The 20861-nt window shown below is 34.4% G+C and overlaps 1 protein-coding gene across 6 annotated transcripts in view; it reads left to right on the forward strand.

Annotated features, from left to right (window-relative positions):
- Diaph2 (diaphanous related formin 2) overlaps positions 1-20861 on the forward strand; it is an 831244-nt gene that overhangs the window by 644497 nt on the left and 165886 nt on the right. The window lies entirely within an intron of this gene.

The raw sequence follows: 20861 nt of genomic DNA on the forward strand, positions 1-20861 counted from the left end.
TTTAGCACAAATGACCATGTATAATAGGTAGGTTCTTTGATTTGGTTTAGTTTTTAAAGACAGTGAAAAAGAAGAAAGAGATTGGTAGCCAGGTATCTGCACTCTGGAAATTTAAGAATGAAAGAGTGTAGCCTTCACCACCTGAGGCTTAGGGAATTTCAAACAAAACAAAATCTGAACAAAGTAATAGGTTGTATGATTAATATTGGACCATTTATCATCAATGATAACAATAGTAAAAACTGTAAGCACTGTATATCAGCCACATACCAAGCACTATTTTAAAACTTTTAAATCAATTCTTACATATATATGAGGTAGATGCTATGATAATCTTATTTTACAGATAGGAAACTAAGGCTCATAGAAATTAAAGAACTTGCCCAAAGTCACACAAATAGGAAATATTAGTATTGAAATAGAATCCAAGTACTCTGGCTATATAATCTGTGTACTTATCCTTGCCACTGTCAAAAATAACAACTATCATATAGCATATACTAAGTACCAAGAACTATTTTAGGCATTTTACATTCTAAACCCATTTAATCCTCATAAAACCCTATGAAGAAAGTGCTACTACCTCATTTAAAAATGAGGAAGCCAGATATTCTCTCTCTCTTTCTCTCTCTCTCTCTCCCTCTCCCTGTGGGCAGACACTCTGCCTGTCTGCTTAATAAAATCTCTTGAGTTGAAAAAAAAATTAGGAAGCCAGGTATGGTGGTGCATGCCTGTAATCCCAGTGGTTCAGGAAGCTCAGGCAGGAGGATTGCAGGTCCCAAGACAGCCTCAGCAACTTAGTGAGGCTATAAGCAACCTAGTGAGATCCCGTCTCAAAATGAAACAAGAAATAAAAGGGCTGGGGATGTGGTAAAGCACTTTTAGCTCCAATCCCTGGTGCCCAAAATAAATAAATAAATAGGAAACTGAGACACAGAGAAATTGCCCAAGGTCACAAAGGTAGTAAGAGATAGAGCCTAGATTTGAACCCAGGCAGTCTGTGACCAGAGTTAATTATTAAGTGTTTAAAATGATTAATTATTAATCACTATCAAGTATTCTGCTATAATGTCTTTTAATGGCTAATTTTCTAAAATAATACCTATGCCATTAATTTTATTCTTCATACTTTCAAAATACATAATTTTTTTCAGAAATTGACTATAATTTCTCTCTTCTATCCAACAAACAAATATAACATAATTTCAAGAGGATAAAAGTTGTTATATAAACAGCTAAATTTTTAAAGACAATAGTATCAACATAATTTAGCAAACAAACTTATAATTAGGATCAAGAGAAGTAGTCTTGACTGAAGGTCACTCAATTAGGAGGTAAGTAGTATAGCCCAGCATGGCAATGTGTATTTGTAGGAAATTATCACTTAAAATGTAATGAAGTTAATAGAAGAGTGCTAAAAAGTAGTTCCCTTATGTGCATGGAGGAGTAGTGAGAGAAGAGGCTGCAAGAGGTAGTAGGGGGTAGATTGTGAGCTTTCTTTTGTGCTGTGCTAACTGTCTTATCCTGAAAGCTTTGGGAAACCTATGAATGTTTATAAGCTGGAAAGTGATGAACTTGTTTCTTAGACCATTTGGGCAAAAGCAGAAAGAATGCATCAGAATAGGAAAAGTGTGTGACAGCAGAGGTTTTGAGGACACTCTCATGGTCCTAACAAGAGGTGAGGGGGACTGAACTAGTACAGTGACAGTGAGGTTAAAATAAAATGATCAGTAAAAGGTACATAAAAGTGCTCTGTAGAGAGAGTGAAGAGAGGGACTTCTCTTAAGGAATTGGTTCCCATGATTATGGAGACTAACAAGTTCAATATCAGCAGGAGAGGACAGCAGTCTGGAGACCCAGGGAAGAGCCAATGTTGCAGTTCAAGTCTGAAGAGACTGTCTGTTGCAGAACTCCCTCTTGTTCAGAGGAAATTAGTTTTTGTGTTTTATTCAGGTCTTAACTGATTGAATGAGGTCCATATACATAATGGAGAGCAGTCTGCTTGACTCAAAGTCCACCAGTTTGAAAGTTAATTTCATCTTAAAAACCCTCACAGAAACATCCAGAATAATGTTTGACCAAATATTTAGGACACATGGACCAGCCAAGTTGACAAATAAAATTTTATCACAAAGGGATGTTGAAAGATAGAACTAATAGTCTCTGATGATTGGTAAGATGTGGGAATGAAGGGAGGAAGCCATTTGAGAAGGCAGTACCCTTCACAGAGAAATAAAATTCAGGAATAGAGCAGATTTGGTCAGGAGGGTTACAGTGATTATTGTCATTTTGACCATGTTTAGTTTCCAGATGCCTTATAAAGAAGGAAAATTTCTAAGAAGTCATTGTCTATGTGAGTATGAAACTCAGGAAAAAGGTCTGAGCTAGACATAGGAATCATTGTTTTTTGTTTGATGATTAAAATTATGATATACTAGTTTGCTAGGGTTTCCATAACAAAATGCCCAAAACTTGGGGGCTTACAACAATAGATATATACTGTCTCAAACTTCCAGAGGCTAGAAATCCAAAATCAAGGTGTCATTAGGGCTATGTTCCTTGCAAAGACACTTGAGCGGGATCTGTTTCAAGCCTTTCTCCTAGCTTCTGGTAGTTCATTGGCTTGTGGCAGCATGACTTTAGTTTTCACAAAGCATTCTCCCTGTGTGCGTGTCTGCCTTTTCACATGGTGTTCTTTTAATAAAGACAAAAGTCGTGTTAGAGCACAGGCCCACCCTACTCCATTATGAACTCAACTAATTATGCAATTCAGTTATAATATATGGGATGCAATGGGATCACCAAGGTAAAATATAAGCTGTTTGGTCTCTGAAGCCATTTATACTAAAGAATTATTGAGGACCCCAAATACCTTTTACTTTTATAGATTATTTATATTGTCATTTATCATATTAGAATTAAAACTGAGATGACTTTTAAATTATTTGTTTATTCATTCATTTAAACTAACAATAGTAAACCTCTTACATATTGAAAATAAATAATACTGTTTATGAAATGTAACTATGTTTTTTAAAAAAGATTAGCAAGAAGAGAAAAATTAGAGTTATAAATCTCTTCAAAGTCTGGCTAAATTAAAAAAAAAACCTACTTCATTCTCATGCCTGCTTCTGTATTTAATCTAATGTGATATCATTCATCATGTAGCTTCTGGAAAATTCCACTATACACTCTTGTAAGAATGAAAGAGAAAAAGGCAAAAGAATTTATAAAACTAGTTTTTCCTCTTTGTTCTTTTTAGTTATATATGATAATAGAATTCATTTCGACATAATTATAAAAGTATGGAATATAATTTCATCTAATTGAACTCCCAGTACTTCCCCTTCCCCTCCCTTCCTCCCACCCTGTTTCCTTCCCTCTATTCTACTGATGGTTCTGCTATTTACTTATATATTTTTTTTCTTTTTAAATTAGTGTCGGATCCCTTAAAATGATTTTATGGGCCCCCAGGAGTTTCTAGCCCAAACTTTGAGCACCTCTGGGATAAACAATGAAAAAATGCAAGCACTTAGAGTTTGAGTGTACTTGTTTTGTGCCAATAACATAATCTTTCTCTCACACTATGTCAATTCCACCTCCACCCAAGTATGTACCAACCATTCATTATGTCCCTACAAATAAGCCTATAATAGGGAAAAAAAGGAAAGGACCTATTTTAATTGTATCTATAGTCCATACTTTCATTCATCATTTCCTGAATTTAATTACCTCTTCCAGTGCCATGAAAGCACAGGACAGATATCCAAATAAGTTTCTCTGAATATGCCTACCTGAGTGATTTGAACATGAAAGATAACATTTTCAAGTAGGGTTTGTCATTTATCTTTTATATGTCATTACCTAGGTCTATTTACAGATCAATAAAATAGTGAACTGCAATGTTAGGTTCTTTATTTGTGGCCCATGTGTTGCAAATGTATTATTATTTATTGTAATATTATTTTCCATTTGGAATATATGTGTGTGTTAGTATTTACAAATATTTTTCCAAAATGCAGTCCTCTCAGAGTGGAAGTGTGTGGTCTAAATTAAGAAGATGAAAAGATGCAAAAAAGAAAAAATAAGAGTAGAGTTGTATATCAAGAGGAAACTCAGTGAGTTCCCCTTAGTGTGTTAGGAAAGATGCTGTTGTTGACTAAGTGAAGGTCAATAGCAGGCATTTTAAGAGCTGGGAGGAGGCAAGGTGGAGAAGCATGAATTGTGAATCCATGAAGTGTGAAAGTCTATGGAAGATGTGAATGAGGTGTAGTCAGAAAATGATTTTCAGACCTTTAAATGTGTCCAGTTAGAATGTTGTAATCTTCCTTTCTGCTGAAAGAGAGATGTTAGAGAATATTTGCTTGCCCTTGTGAGATATGTCTTTTATAAATTTATTTCATGCACATGTGACTAGAGAGATACCTACCAATGGAACCAAAAGCTTTTACCCTATAAGAAAAGCATTTCTGGACGCGGTGTTGTACAACTTAGGGAGACCTTGTCTCTAAATAAAAATATAAAAAGTGGCCAGGGACATGGCTCAGTCATTAAGTGACCCTGGATTCAATCCTCGGTGCTTTATAGATATACATAAAGATGAAATTCACTGTATACACACACACACACACACACACACACAGCATAATATGGTCAATTTCATTCTGCAGTTCCTTATTTTCCCATCCCTCCTCCCTCCCCCTCTATTTCTTTCCACTGCTCCACTGATCTCCCTTATACTTTCATGGGATCCTCCCCTTAAAAATTTGAGACTACAATGTAGAGATCAGTTTTAGCTCTGCCATCCAGCCTTTTGACTTTGTTCTCTTCCTTTATATCTTCATGCCTTAGTTACTTTATCTATAGTATAAGACAATGACATTTGCCTGCTGTAGTTTTAGTGAAGATTAAATTAGATAATTAAGCTTTGTATATAACGTAGACCTAGAATTTACTTGTCATTGAAGAATCTGAAAAAAGCTCAAGAAATAATTGTCACCCTTAAGAAATTTTCAGTTTTCTCAGAGGATTAAGTAAAGCTGAACCAGCAAAGAGTAAACTGTGTACTGATATGTAATAGAGATTATTTGCTCTGCAAAACTATCTAAAAGGGAAAATCAGTTAGATCTGATGAATTGACATAAGGTTTCATGGAGAAGGCTATACTATAATCTCTGAACCTATCAGTCCAGCTAGACCTTGAAAGATGAGTAATATTTGGCTGAACTGAGGCAAAACTATTTCAGTAAAAGGTATTAACATCAGCAGCAGTGCACATCAGCACAAGAAGGTGACAGACTATGTTTAATTGTCCATGGGGAAGTACATCAAAATAATTGGGAGAATGGGTCCTGAATTCGAGTCCTGGCTCCACAGTTTACTATCCATATAATCACCGACAAGATATTGTAGCTTTCTGTGCCTGAATTTCTGCAACTATAAAATGGAATAACATTAGTACCTGTTTTATTGTGAGGGCTAGATGAGGTCAGAGACTGGTGTTATTTGTACTGTAATCTATTTACCATTTATATATTATTGTAGCCTGTTGCCAGTGTTTTTTGTTTAAATGTTCAGTGAATATTTTCTGTGGCTCTGGTTAGAGAAGAATTTGATTTGGAAAAGTATCAGAAAGGTAGGATGGACTGGGTTGAATTTAACAATAAAAGATATAAAGTGAAAAAGAAAAAACAAAAGGTAGGATGGAGCCAGACTGTGAAGAGCCTTCAAAGTATGATAGGGGAGTTGGAATATGATGAGGGAGGAGAGCTAAGGTTATTGCAGGAATCTGGTTGGGGATTATTGAGGTAGTAAACCATAAGCACAAGAAAGAAAAGGTGACTTCAAGGAGGATGTCACTGGAAAAGAATAGTGAAAGGTGAAGAAAAGGCAGTTAACTTGTACCTGATTCTCTCTTCAAAGGATTTCCAACCTTTGGCAGTTTAAGAAGGTGGTAAGAGGAAGGAAAAATTTCACAAAAGGATGAAAAAAAAAAAAGAAACAGTGGAAGTTGCCAGCAACAGATTCATTGGGGAGCAAGAGACTCCTTGTAAGAACAGCACAGTTTTACCAAGAGCTAATCATATATTGATGTCTTTTGGCATATTAGCTTATTTCGTTCATCCAACCAACATTTATTGCACCATTTCCCAAATAATTATAATTAGAGCATGCACAGTAATATACCATTTATTTAAATGTAAAATGGAGAAAGCTCATTTAAATGCAGCAAAAAGTATGCTAAATCAATAAATGTACTCTAAAATGTGTGCACACAGTATGCAAACTATGCAAAGTAGTTGGTATAATCTAGTTCTCCAACCTTTGGTTATATTAGTATAGATGATAATTAACTTAGGGACCACTAAAAAAGATGAATTAATTCTGTAGGTACAGAAAGAAAGCTTACCAAATATTTGTAAATAAATCTCTTTCTTTTCATGCTTATGGAAGTTGGCAAATTAACTGCAAAGAGTTGGAGGTAACAATAGGAGAAAATACATAAAAATGGATGTTTTGAAATTGTAAACTACAACTGTGATTCTTATGCAAATATTATTTAATCAGAAACAGTTTGCTCCTCCTTACATGAGATTATATGGAAATTAGAATTGCTTATTTACTTCCAGTATGATGATAAGAATGAGTTCCCATAGTCAGATTTAATGATAAATCAGTCTTCAGAGAGTGGATTAGCAAATTTTGATGAATAAACCTAAACATTTACATTCTATCAATAGTGGTTGATAACAATTTTGGTTTTTCTCTGTTTTCCAAGACTTAAAATAATTATATCTTATAAGTGAATAAGTTAAGATGACATTATTTGGATCTGAATAGGTCAAAACTGTGTTTCCTAATATCATACCCCAGACATTAAATTATAGTAACCAAAATTATACATTGAAAAACCCACAAATAATTGATCTAAGTAGAACTTAAGCACCTCTCTGATAAGTTACTGAGAAATGTGTACCATCATTCTACCACATATTACAAACACTGATGAACAGTTCATAGATGCTAATGCAAAGCTAAATAAGTTTGTATACTTGGTAGACCTAGAAGAAAATCATTGATCTGTCTATAAAAAGAAAAAGAATATCTGATTTATACTGTTTACTTAAATTACCTTGCTCCCCACATTGGCAAACATTTCACAAAGTATGTTTATTCAAAATCAGAGTTTTTCTCTTGGTTTTCAAAGTTTGATTTTTCACTGGAGATGTGAGATTTGTTTGCTTAAATAAAATTATTCAGTACAGGAAAGACCTGCCCAGATATTTGGAGCTTTTAGCATACTAGGGTGGTTAGTATCAATTTGAGTCTTTGTTATTTGAATGAAACATCATTTTAAGGCAACATCATAGCAGGTTTTTGTCAGTAATTCAATAAGCATTTGTTGAATTGCTAAGTACAAGGACTGGGTTAATGAGGTGCAAAGAGGAACTCCCATTGTGGCAGTCATCAAATGGTAAATCACAACCTGCTGGGTGAATCTGCTGATTCCCCTCTGTCATATATTCTCAGACAGATCTCTCCATCATTGGCTTACCTTGCAAGAGAAATGAGTTCAAGTCTCTTTCCTGTGGCACCAAACAAACCTGAGTTCAAATTTTGACTGTGCCCTCTACATAATGCATCCTTGGACAATTCACACAACCTCTCTGATCCCCAACTTCCTCACCATAAGACAGGGAAAGGAATAGCATCTGCTCATAAGTTTTTCATGGGCACTAAATGAGAGGATAGTTGTAAATCTCTTAGCACTTGCTTGGCACACAGATACCACTTAATAAGTATTTAATGTTATTATCTCTTTAGTAATGATAGTTATTGTAGTGAACATATCAAGAGAAACTATCAATGGCAGTAGTCATTTCAAGAGAATCTTAGTTGGCTAGCCTAGAGGCAGACAGAGGTATTTGGATTAATCTTATATTATAATTATATAAAAAGACCATTTGTGTATCAGGCTTTATCTTCCATAATGTTTCTGAACTCTATTAGTGCATAACCTTCCTCATATCCTCCCAACTCTCTCCCCTGCCCACAGTATTTTTGGCTTTACATTTTACACAGGTGGAAGTGTGCAGCATATGGTGCTTCAAAATAATTTTGGACATAGAGTCAGCACGCAGTATATATTTGCTGGTAGATCATTAGGATTTTGTTGTAGACTCTGGACCATTATTCAGAGCATCAGTCATCAGTGTACATTAGTATTAGAGGGTATACTTAAGCTGTACTATTTCCAGAATACACTCTAGATTAATTGAAGGTTCTAGTTATTTTTTTCTTGTAGCCTATTTGGGCCACTTATCACTAGTGATTTTCTTTTTCTGACCTCATACTAAAATAATTACATTTCTGGCATCAGTTCACTGGAAATCAGAGTAAAACTCCCATTCTATCTGCCTTAGCAGTAAAACAAATTTCTATATCTACTAAAAATATTCTTTTAAACAGGAAGACAAAAATAAATATGTGAAACAAGATAGGTAATTTACTTAGGTCTCATTAAATGAGTTTTTACATTCTAAATGTAGAAACTAAAATTTGCAAAAACTAAGAGCTATCTTCAGTGTGCTGAGCATTTAGCAAGATTTCATCAATCCTATGTAGAAGATGAGTAATGCTGGCACTTACAAATTTGACTTTTCTCTATGGTATATGCTTATTTACCATGTGTACCCAAATGCACCTTTACTGTAAGACAGAAATCCATAAAAATATTGAAGTAGGTAGGTGAAAACAATAAAATTGACTACATAAGAAATGACCAAAACACATGGTAGGTGGCCTAATCATTTATTAGAAACATGCATTGGTTCCATGTTTTAATATTCTAGTTCTTATTACAGAAAAGTGTCAAATGAATAACAGCTGTTACATACCAATATTGCAATTAATTTGGCTCTGTTTTCAGTCAAATGCATTTAGATTCATCTCAGTAATTACACCTAACAGATTCACAGAACCAACAAACTGCATTGAACCCAACTGAGTCTCTAATAGCTTTTTTTTTTTAAATTATATTTGTACTACTCACGTTAAATCCCTGAGCCCCTGGGCTGGTTCAGAATCAGGACAAAATCTATTGTTCCACTAAATGTGCAAAAGGATTATTATGGATGAAAACCTTTGGGTGATTTTTAATTTAATTCTACAAGTATTTATTGAGTACCCACAGTGTACTGAGCATGGGTGACACACCCTACTCATAGTATTGCCTGAGCACCATTAATCTACTTAAGGGGTTATTAACCATCAGCCGATCTTCCTCTCCATTTGTAAAAATAATGGATCTTGTTGTATATGGCTCCTATATGTATGTGTATACTCACACAGGACTATGAACAGCATGTGACATATATATTTTTCATATATTCATACATATTTATCTTTATAACATCTATTTTTTAATAGTCCTCAGTTACTCTCTTCACACGTAGACAATCTACAAAGTATTAACTATGTTGACTAGTTAGTGGGAAAAAATGGGAAAGAACATGTTTTATTTTAAGAAAACAGTTATGCCTTTGTTATAATATTAGAAAAACATTAAAACTTAAAATATCTGACTGTCATCTAAATCAATTGTAGGTTTCATATGCTCTTTTGGAATAGTTCAGAAGATGATATGAATCATTTGGGAATCAAAAAATAATTACCTTTTAAATGTGCAGTAACTATGGGTGACATAATACTTTTATACTTTTATTTGAAGCAGTACTGCAATCTATTTTAAATGTACATTTTTTAAAAAATTTCCTCTTTAGCAGAGTAGATATTTCAGAACTCTTGAATTTGAGCTAGCATTTCTTATTTGCTCAGCCCTGACCAAGGTTGCCTAAGAATTATTTGGAGCATCATTAAACAAGATAGAATGCTTATAGATCAAAGAAGGCTCAGGGATAGCCCTGCTGAGGCTCAGAGAAGGTCCCAGAGATTCTTTTCAGGCTTATTTGGTTCTGTGGTGTAAGGCAGTTGCAGGCTCAGTGTATACTGGGTTAGGTTGTGCTGTAATCTGAAAGCCATAATATGTTGTTTTATTTGGCTGTGCAGTCCCTCATTTTATAATGTAATCCCTACTCCAGTTTTTAAACTAATAATTTTATGCAGTTGAGTGTTTGAAGTTTGCCAAATTCCCCGATTATCTCACCAGTATCTTACACATTCTTGGTTGAGTTGCTACCTTGTCTGATTTTCCAGAACAGCATTTCTGCAAAAGGAAAATGTGTTCCCTCTAGTCCTCTTTTGTCAAAAACCCTTTGCACTTGCTTTCTTTTGCCAATTGAACCTTTTTTGAAATGCATCAGTAGGGAGAGCTTGCCTAGCCTTTGCTAGACAGGAGTAGCTGTAGGTGCATTTAAACAATCCAACTTGAAAAGGGGATTTCTCTCTTTTTATTTGAAAACAATTGAAAATGAAAGGTGTGTGTCTCAGGACAGAGTGCTTAACCGACCTCATTCTACTGAACTTCGATATGGTATATGAAACTGCCTCCCCCGTGTCTTCCCCAGTATTTTAAAAAGATGCTTTACTTGTTTGAGGCAACTGGTTCTGAGAGCTCTAGCCAGCATAACCAGAATCCATTATGTTGTTAGGTCTTGTTATACCATTCTTTGCATCTCTTTTTCTTCACTCGAAGAGTCAATACAGCTTTGTTCTAAGGACTATCTGATCATATTTTGAGGGGAAATGGAGACAGAGATGGACTAGGGTTATGCTTAGCTTTCACAGTAACCACGCTCCCTCCCCCACAATACACACAGCCTGTACTTTTAGGTAATCCTGTAAGCTCCTGTGACTAAAGCATGTTGAAAATATCCATTTTCACTTGAGTAACCATGACAATAAATGAAACCCCCAAAAGGTGCCTCTCTCCTAGGGCTTGGGGGAGGGGATAGCAGGGCAGTTTCCAGCCCATCTTCCCTCTCTTATTTTAAGACCCCAGAGGAATAAAGTAAAAAAGAAAATATGTAGGATTTTCCTTTTTAAATCGCAGATACTATAACCTTAGGAAAAGATACCAAGTGCCCTGGACCTCAATGGTTAATGCTTCTTCTGAAATGTGATTCTTTAAAGACACAGTAACTAAGTACTAATTCGTGTTTACATAATGAAATAAACTCAGCCCATATTGTTAAGGAGTCATCTCAAAAATTTACTCAGAGTCCTATATCTTTAAATAAAACAAAATGTATTATTTAAATGGAAAATGGGACCATATGCCAGGTTTATTTGCCTTTTGATTTATTCTGTTTTGTTTTTTGAGAAGGTGACTAAGAAGCAAGTTGTTTTATCTATAAATGTGGTAGGGAAAGGAAACCTTTCTGTGGAAGTTAACCATCTGTAAATTAAATCTCTGGTATTCAAGAAATGCCAAGCTTTAGTTCACCAAATGTAAGTCCTTTGCTATAAGCATCTTCTCTTTTTTTCTTTCCTTTTTTTTTTTTTCCTTCTTCTTCTTCTTCTTTTTTTTTTTTTTTTTTTTTTTTTTTTGGTCTGTTGACAGTTTCTAAAACTTAGTTTCCGATTTCCATGTAATGCTTTATATGACATTTACCCTTAAAACCATTCGGGTTTTATGAGTTGTGATGCCTTTTTATCATTCTGCTGCACCTCTCTCCCCTCCTCCTTCAGGATTGTTGCACTGTTGCACTCTTCCTGATACATGGCTTCCTGGTGGGTGACATCATGATTTGTGAGCAATCCGATATATAAATAAGGTGGTGAGAACTGCCTCAGCAATTCCGTTTCTATTTGAAATGAATTAAGCAGTCTCTTTCTGTTTTCTTACATTTTCCTCTACTTTGTGTTTTCACAATTATATTACGCACTGTAGGAGGGCTTCTTTTCTCTTTCATTCCATTTCTAAAGAACATTTGGGTGATTCATAATGTTCTTTTATATGTATGCCCCCATATGGTATAATACACTGCTTATACTGTATGTATTTTGGTCATGTCACAATGTAGAATTCAGCAAAAGCTAATAACTATTAATTTTCCAGGAGGATCCTGGGGATATAGATGCTTCAAGCAGTGTGTTTTTATTTTTACCAATATTAAAGGAGTGTTTGTCTTAGAAGACTGATAAAAATAATGCATCAAATAGACTTTAATTGTCGACTCTATAGACATTCTATATACATAGGTTGGTTTATGTGCTTTGATGGGTGTAAAAATGTATGTGAGATCAGTCCAACTTCACGTTAGTGTGTTCTAAAGTGACTAGGGATGTAGTTATAGAGGCCGAACTCATTGGCAAAGGTTCTTTTAGTAAAAGGTTATAGTATTATAACAGCCACGAAAAAATATAATACACATATACTATTACTTAGACTCTCAGAAATAGCTTATTTGTATGTGTGTCTATTAAAATATAATGGACTATTGTAAGTCATTTAAAATTCCACTGACATAAAGCTAGTTAGAAAGACATATTACCCATCTTAGATCAAGAAAGTATGATAATTATTTTCACTCAGTTAGCGTTCACTTATACTTACACATATATTGCTCTTCACTCCTTTCTGTATTTCATAGCATCCACTTGGAATTAGTCTTTCTGCTTGAAATACATCTTTTATAATTTCCTTCCGGTGACTGGCAAACTATTTGAGCAAAGTCACTTTGTGACCTTTTTGGGCCAACATAGACCCAAACCTAGTCCCATTCCATCCACAAGGTATGGGACATTTGCCCCTCTTTTGTTAACTTTATAGGAACATTAATTCCTTCCATTTGTCATATCTCACCACAGATATTCCTCATATATCTCGATAGTTTTAGCTGACTTTCTCCCATCCCTGAGTTTAGAACATGGCAAAATATTTCATCCAACTTTGTGGGCCACCTAGTTTCATTTTCTGATTTAGGGTTTTCTGAACTGTCTCAGCTTTAGGTCACAGCCTCCTGGCTTCCTCATGACTCACTAAGCCCTACTTCCTCTGCCCCCACTCTACCACTATGACTAATTGGCATACCAATGGTCTGCCATCCTTCAGCCTGAGTTTCTTCATTTAAATAAACACTGTTGTTCTCCAATGTTAATGTAGTACCTGTATAGCTACCTCCGGAACCCTATTGCTATGGGTGTAGAACTTCAAATTATTGTCTTGGCATTGTACTAAGGCAGTTATTCTCAAAGTATGGTGCCAGGATCAGCAGCTTCAGCATAACCTGGGAATTTATTAGAAATGTAAAGTTTCTGGCTTCATTTTAGACCCATTGAATAAGAAACAGGATTGGGAAGGTGGGAGGTCTGCAATCCACTTTTTAACAAGCTCTCTAAGTGATCTGATGCAACTAAATCTCCTGGAGTCCAATTTGTTTTATAGGTGTGGCAACTGAAATACAAAAAAAAAAAGTTTATGCACAGTCACAAAGCTAGTGTAGTACTAATAGAACAGAGAGTAGAGCCTACCTCCTACGGCTCTTTCTCCTATGCTACTCTAGGTTACTAGCAGTTAAAATGACCATTAATTAACTGATATTACTGTACACTTGCAAATGAGAGGCTTATCCTCCTAACTTTACATTTCTACAATTTTTAATCTACTGACAGTGATTGGATCAATCAAAATCAAGTTGCTTTCATTGACAAAGTGGGAAGATACTCTTGGCATGGACACTTTTTAGGAAACTCAGCAGTCTTCATATTGTCCATTATGGTTTTGATTGATGTATAGTGCCATGTTTTCAAAACTGTGACATGCAAAATGAACTCAAGCAACCGATTTACTATAGAAAGATTTTTTGCATTCTGTGTGTATATATATTGTGTGTGTGTTTAGTTTGTAAATTGAATTGCCAGAGAATTTCTTAAGTAGCATTGTCCCTGGCATACTAAAATAGTGTATCTTCAGAGTGGGAACAAGATAATGAGTTGCATAACTGTTCTAGAACACACCTATCAAATAACGAGTTTACCTCCTATTAGTTATTAGTATAATAGTTAGCATACTTATTCCATAATCATCTTTATTTGTGTGTACTTTAAGGCCTTTAATTTGCCTTTGGTGAATATTCTCATATATTCCTCAGATAGCAGATGAATAAATATGACTCTATATTTCTTTTATTTTGACATCTTTGCTCCACACATCCTTATGGATCTGAACTTAGAGGAAAGGAAATCCCGAACTACTATTTCCATCTTTTCTGCTTTTAATTTTATTTGTAACACACAAACATTTCAATGATAAAGATTGGAGCACTGAGGCCATTTTCTTACCACATCACACTTCAATGAATAGAAAAAGTGCAGCCTCCAAAGGAGGTGACTTGAACACTAGAACATTCTTCTTGATGTGATTTTATAAATGCAAAGGAAAATAGAATTAAGAAATTACCAGGAATAATAAGTACTACATCTTTTTGAAAATTTGATATTCTTGTTCAAGTGTTTAAAATGAAATTTGTACTGGACACACAGTGTCACATACCTGTAATCCTGGCTACTCAGTAGGCTGAGGCAGGAGAATCATAAGATTGAGATCAGCCTGAGGAACTTAACAAGACCAGGTCTCAAAATAAAAATTATAAAACAACACAGGCAAAGTTCTCCCCTAGACCACAAAAAAAAAAGAAAAGAAACTTGTAAAAAAGGACAATGATAGTTTTTATGTTAGATGGATTTTGTTTTGGTAGAACTAGCTCTATAGTTTGCAGGGTTCACTGTAAACTGAAAATGCGGGGCCTCCCTCTTATTCAAATATTAATAAGAATTTAAAGATCACTTCAGCAAAACATTAAACCAAGTATGATCACTTCTCAGTGAGGGGTTTAGGGGTCGGGAGACTGCATAAGTTCCTGCGGGCTTGCACGCGTTGCATCCCCATGAACCCTCTGTGTTTTACCTAAGCGATACAATTACTGAAAGAAAGTAAAATCTGCACCACTTTGTTCATGAAACAAAATGAATATTTTGACTTGAATAAAAGTGAGAATCTTTTAACAAGAATCCACTTCTTAAAAAAGGCTCTTCCTGCAAATGACCTCTTTTATTTATTTCAAAATGTCTATCTTTTCCTATCAATTCTAACCTGATCTCTGTAGCAAATAAAAAAGGGAACTTTTCCCATGAGAACTTCTGTCAAGAAATAATCTTCTTCAGCCCTCTTCTGATATATTAAGAAATAGTTCTCATCTCTCTTAAAGTAGGTTTGAACATTTTTCTCTGATGAATACTTTACATACTCTGAGCAAACAGCTTCAAATTTCTCATATATTTCGCTGAGATTCCTATTTCTCTTTTTTAATCCCTAGCGACTTAAGGTATTCTGTCTACAGAGAGTTTTATACCACATTCTTTATAAGTAATTGTCTTGGTCTGTTTTCTTTCGCTAATAACAATACTAGAGACTGGGTAAGGTTTAATGAAAATTTTATTTTGGCTTATGGTTCCAAAGGTCCAAGGCCACAGGGCCCAACCTGATGATGGCCTTCCTGCTGACAGAGTCTGAAAGTGACCCAGGGCATCACATGGCAAAAACTAGGGAGCATGCAAGTGTGTCTCTTCTGATCTCTATCCCTGTTCTTATAAAGCCACTACTATTCAATCATGGGGGCTCCACCCTGATAACCTTATCTAAGCATAATCACCTTCCAGAGGCCTCACTTCTAAATCCCATAGTTGGATTAAATTTCCACCCTCTTAATACCTCACAATAGGGATTAAATTCGAACACATGAATCCTTGGGGGACACACTCAAATCATATCCAAACCATAGCAATAATGTAATAGGGCTTATAGCTTTTCATTTTGTAGCATATCTTTGGTTCTGTTTATTCTTGGTGTGAAGTTCATTTTAAGTGATGTCAATTCTCTGAATTTGTTTTCTATGATTTGGTTTTCATAGAACATAGAATGCTCTCCCAATTATCTAATCCAGTTCCCCACCTCTAGGTATCCCTGCATGTAACTCTGTAAGACAAACAATCAGACAGCATGCTTCTAAATGAAAAGAAAAGTATAAAAGGACAGATAATCCTTATACAGTAAAGATTGTTCAGGGAAACACCAATCGAACTTATATTCTTCACAAATTTCATTATTCTTGATTGAAGTCTTTATTCTTTTCTTTTTATTGCAATTATTGGATGTGTTTTATTATTTTACACTAACCAAAGCATTTTATTTCTAAACCTGATCTTAATTATGTTCTTATTGAGAAAACAGAAAGCGGACTTTTCTAACCAGTTTTGTTCACTGTGTCAAAATCTTGAAAACTGTCTCATCATGTTTGTCAGCCTTCTCTGATACATAGACAGACCTTGGCTAATCATTATTATTGTTTTCATTTCTTTTTTCTTTAATGAAAAGCTATTGAATTATTCAGTTTTTCTTAAAAGTTCAGTGATTTTTATATTTCAGATGCTCTTTAGTATTTGATATATTCACAGCATGTTCAGAGTCTCTCTCACTGGTCCACTGGCTCTAATATTTATTAGAATAATTTTATTTACCGTATGTTTGTGTCATATTGGAAATGTTAGGAGAAAAAATTGAATTTTGAATGTGAAAGGTCCTTTCTTCTTTTATCAAAAGGAAAAAATGCATTCTCTGACATTAATAAAAGTCATGCTGACGTTCTCTCTTATAAGAAACTCACTAAAATGACAAAGAGCATGCAAAATGTAATTAGGTGTATGGTTGAACTGAGTTGGTTGGTTTGTTCTTCTATCTGATAAATTCTACTATATGAAAATAAAATTATAATTAGTAAGAAAGTGCAAACGTGGCAGATATATTGATATGCTGGGTAATATGAAAGCAATTGTCATTATTTTATATGTTTACATTAGAAAAAATAAATTTGACTTTTTCTGCAAATATTGCTGAATTTCCTTCTTAAAAAAAAACACTCTACTAAGTGAATTTATTTATTCAATTCTCAGTGAAGTACTGGCTGAATCAAGGTTTTGAAAAATAAACAAGTATTCTCTATCTCTAAGTATATTAACTAATCTATAAAGGTTTGACATTCATTAATGCTTGCTGAGGGAAAAAATGAGTTCTAGAGATTGTGTTTTGCACAGTACTGCATAACTTACTTTCACAAGCCCTTCTTTAGCTTTGATTTCTAAATCTCTCCCCAGTGAAATCATACCTCCAAGATGTTTCATTAAAATGACAAGATAAGCTGCCTTGCATGCCTGTGCTGGAGTGGGGGCAAGGGACAGAGTTCTGGGAGATCTTGTAAAACCATTCCTAGTTTTAGGGAAAGAACTGCAGAGTATTGACCTTAGTAAAAGTTGGCCTAAAATCCCCCTGGTGAAGATAATAGCCAAAGGGCAGGCCCATTATGTGCCAGGCCTTGGCTTGTCTTGGTCTTGTTCTCATGGCTGTTTTAATGGCTCATGCAGAGTTAGGACAGGAGGTTGGAGTTGGGAAATGTAAAAACTATTAGAAAGACTGTGCTTTTTAAGTGCTGCATTTTAGAAAATATTTTAAAATGTGTATTTTCCTTATCACAGACTTCTGCATTCCACTTTTCTTTGCCTACCCCTCTTCTATTTGAAAGTGTTTTCTCAGAGGGTTGGTAGTAGTTCAAATGGTTTAATTACATCTCTAAATCTTAGTTCAAACCATGTAAACGTGTTGCTGTTTGACCATTTATGACCTGCAGAAATAGCAATCTCATATGGTTCAATCTAATTTAAAAAAAAGAAAAACAAAAAACATAATTCCCAAACAGAAAAGTAATATCCTGCTACTACTATCCCTTAATCATTTTTTGTTGTGGCTGAAACTCAAAATCTACCTTAGTTGATCATTTGCAGGCTGTTTGACATTTAAGAGGATTCCATTGCAGATTTTTGGTATTTAAAGCAAACTTTAAAATAGGAAAACTTTCTCCTTGTTCATGCAGGCCCATCCTGGGAAGTGGCCCTTAATGAAGTTACCAGATCAGTAGACTGGTCTCCTGGGGATACAGTCTCCTGTTTGTATAGTATTTCTTCAGAGAAAATGCAGTGGAGTTAGTTAATTTATCAATGTCTTTCTTTTTGTTGCAAATGAATTTACCCCGGTCATTCTAATTATATTGAGAGATACTGTATTTTCTTGGATAAAGCTGGACGTTGACAAGATTTCATCAGCCACCAGTTTCTAAATCATCTCTTTAAAGCGGATTATTAATCCATCCAGCACATGTTGATCCTCCATGTTTGATTTTGAGGTGGAAGGGACCTCTTTCTCCCTTACTTAACCACTTCAGGATGCACCCTTAAGTAGTTTCCTGTAGATTGACTGGATATAAAGAAGATTTTAGCAATGAATAAATTCTCTAAACATACTTTCCTTCTTTGTTGAAGATAGTGCTCATGCAAATGCTTAGTTACTAAAACAAATATATTGACATTTTGAAAGCCTCAAAGGTTAGATAATTGCTATGAAAATCATGTTATATTTTTCTTCTTCCTTCTTCTAAAATAGAAAACCATAGCCCTGTTGATATCCAGAATTCCATATGTCATGAGAGCATAAGTAGTGTATTCCTTTTAAAGGATGGGGATAAATTTCCCCTATACTAAAAATCACTAGCTGCCATAGAAGTGCTGAGTGAAAAATGGTTCTTATCATTTCTCTGTGAACTGCAATTTCCCCCTGTTGATATAGGCTATAAATAGGAAATAAACACTCTTGAATGAAATCAGATAGTATGCAAAGATTTCACTGATGAGTTTAGATGAGCAAATCATAAAAACAACAAAATATTGTCTGGTCCTAAATCTTTGCCAAGGAGCCTTTGGTAACCTCCTCACTCTCTACCATTTTGGAAAACACCATTTTTTAACCCCATTTTTGAAGAGTAATAGATTTTTGTTTTTTGGAAAATTTTCCTTATCTAAAAGAGAAAAAATAATTAATACTAAAAATTATTACTATTCAGTGAATAAGCCAAATAAACTCTTTAATATCTTGTATTTAGTAAAATCAGCAGTTACTCCCTTTATGATGTATTTAGCTGAGGTAATTTATCAGCATATGGACCATACTAAAATAAATTGCTTCTCTAAACAGTAGAGCCTTGGCTCCTGCAAATAGTTGATCCATGCCTGAAGTAGAATGTAGAAATTGGCTATTCTATTAATTATTGCTCTAGGAGCCAAAAATCCATAGTATTTTTCTCTGTGTTCTTAAGATGCATGATGTATAAAATAAGTAGAGATTTTCAAACAATATTTCGGTTTTCCTTGGTATGACCACCAAGGCTTTTTATTAGACAAAAATTCTCTTTAATTTTCAAATTAGCAGAGAGAAAAATGCATAATTTACCTATTTGCAGCAACCTTGGGAGGATGACTTACTGTTCTCTGTTTTACATGATGCTGTCCAGTGAGTAAGTGCCCAATGGCTATGTAATGATAGCTTGAAAGAGTTGATTAAAAACTACATAAAGAATGTGCTGAGGGAATGATTGAAGCAAAGTTGATTAACTTAATCTAAGTTCTCCCTGCTTTCCTCTCTGGAGCCTACTGTTCTAAGAGACATGGTTGAAATAAATTTGAAATTGTAAATCTTTCCCAGTTAATCTTAAGCAAGAAATTAAGTGCCTATTTGCAAATCTGTCTCTGACCACAGGTCTAGCTGTTTTAACTAAATATAACAATATTTACAAACAGTATTGACAAAACATTTAACTGGAGAGTAGCACAGCTTCTTTATAGAATAGTATATGATGTAAACCATAGAAGTTTTTGAATTAAGAAAAAATGCAAAGGTCAAGTAGACACATCAACTGAAAGCATTTAGGAAGTTAAACTCCAAGGAATGACAATCTTTAAATGCCAGTACTTTTTCTGGTTTCACCAGTCTTCAGCAGGTTGTTTATGCATAATTGTCATCCATGACTTTATTTTAGAAGAACTACATAATGTTCAGAAATTGACATAATTATATCTTTGAGGTATCAGTGCCTGATTTTATAATTTTGTACCGTTTTCTTATAACTGACCAGCTCTCATGTAATTCAATGGCATCCATATTATTTGCTCAGTAATCTGTAATTATAGACTTCCTCTAATGAACCACCCTATGCTTTATTGCCCTGTGCTCTCAGTAGCTCTGTGGGTTTCAATTTCAGAAAATTTAAAGTTGGAATAGCTACTTTTTTCACAGATGAACATTTTAAAGTAACGAAGAGGTTAATCAGTGCCACTTTGATTATTTAAAACACCATAAGGCAATATCACCTAATATCTTATTATCATGTTACTTTTAATATGTCATCTTTTTAAATTTAAAGGTTAGATTCAATTAAATGGTGGTAGCAGTATGTTAAATATACTATGTGTATCTATCTTAGGGAGCAGTTATTCATTTATTCATTTATTTATTTTGAAATTAATTTTTTTTCTACTGGAGACCAACTCCTCTTTTATTTTGTAAAGACTATAATTAATTTCAATCTGAATTTTAATTATTTAATAAAGCAATACTATTAATATATTTTTGTATAAATTTTCTAAATTACCTGAATACATGTTTCCAAAGCACACACTCTAGGTATTTGACCCCTTTAATAGATCTGGTGAGCTAAAGTATATTCATACACTAATCTTTCATAAGCTGTACCCACTTAAACTTGTAATTGTAAAGTATCTTTTACTATATTTTTCAGAATTTACATTAAACTTTTATTTTCTAAATTAAGCATATAAGGGAAGATGGTCAGGTGTGAACACTTAGGGTATATACAAAATGATCAATAGAAGTGGCTGACAAATGTAGCTGGGGAAGCCAAAGAAAAATTTGGAAGTACTTTATGAGATCATTATAGTTTGGATTAGATCTGATGAGCACTGAATCCTAGTAAAGGGGATAATATGATTAAAGTAGTAGT

This window comes from Sciurus carolinensis, chromosome X, assembly GCF_902686445.1.
Source record: "Sciurus carolinensis chromosome X, mSciCar1.2, whole genome shotgun sequence".
NCBI lineage: Eukaryota > Metazoa > Chordata > Mammalia > Rodentia > Sciuridae > Sciurus > Sciurus carolinensis.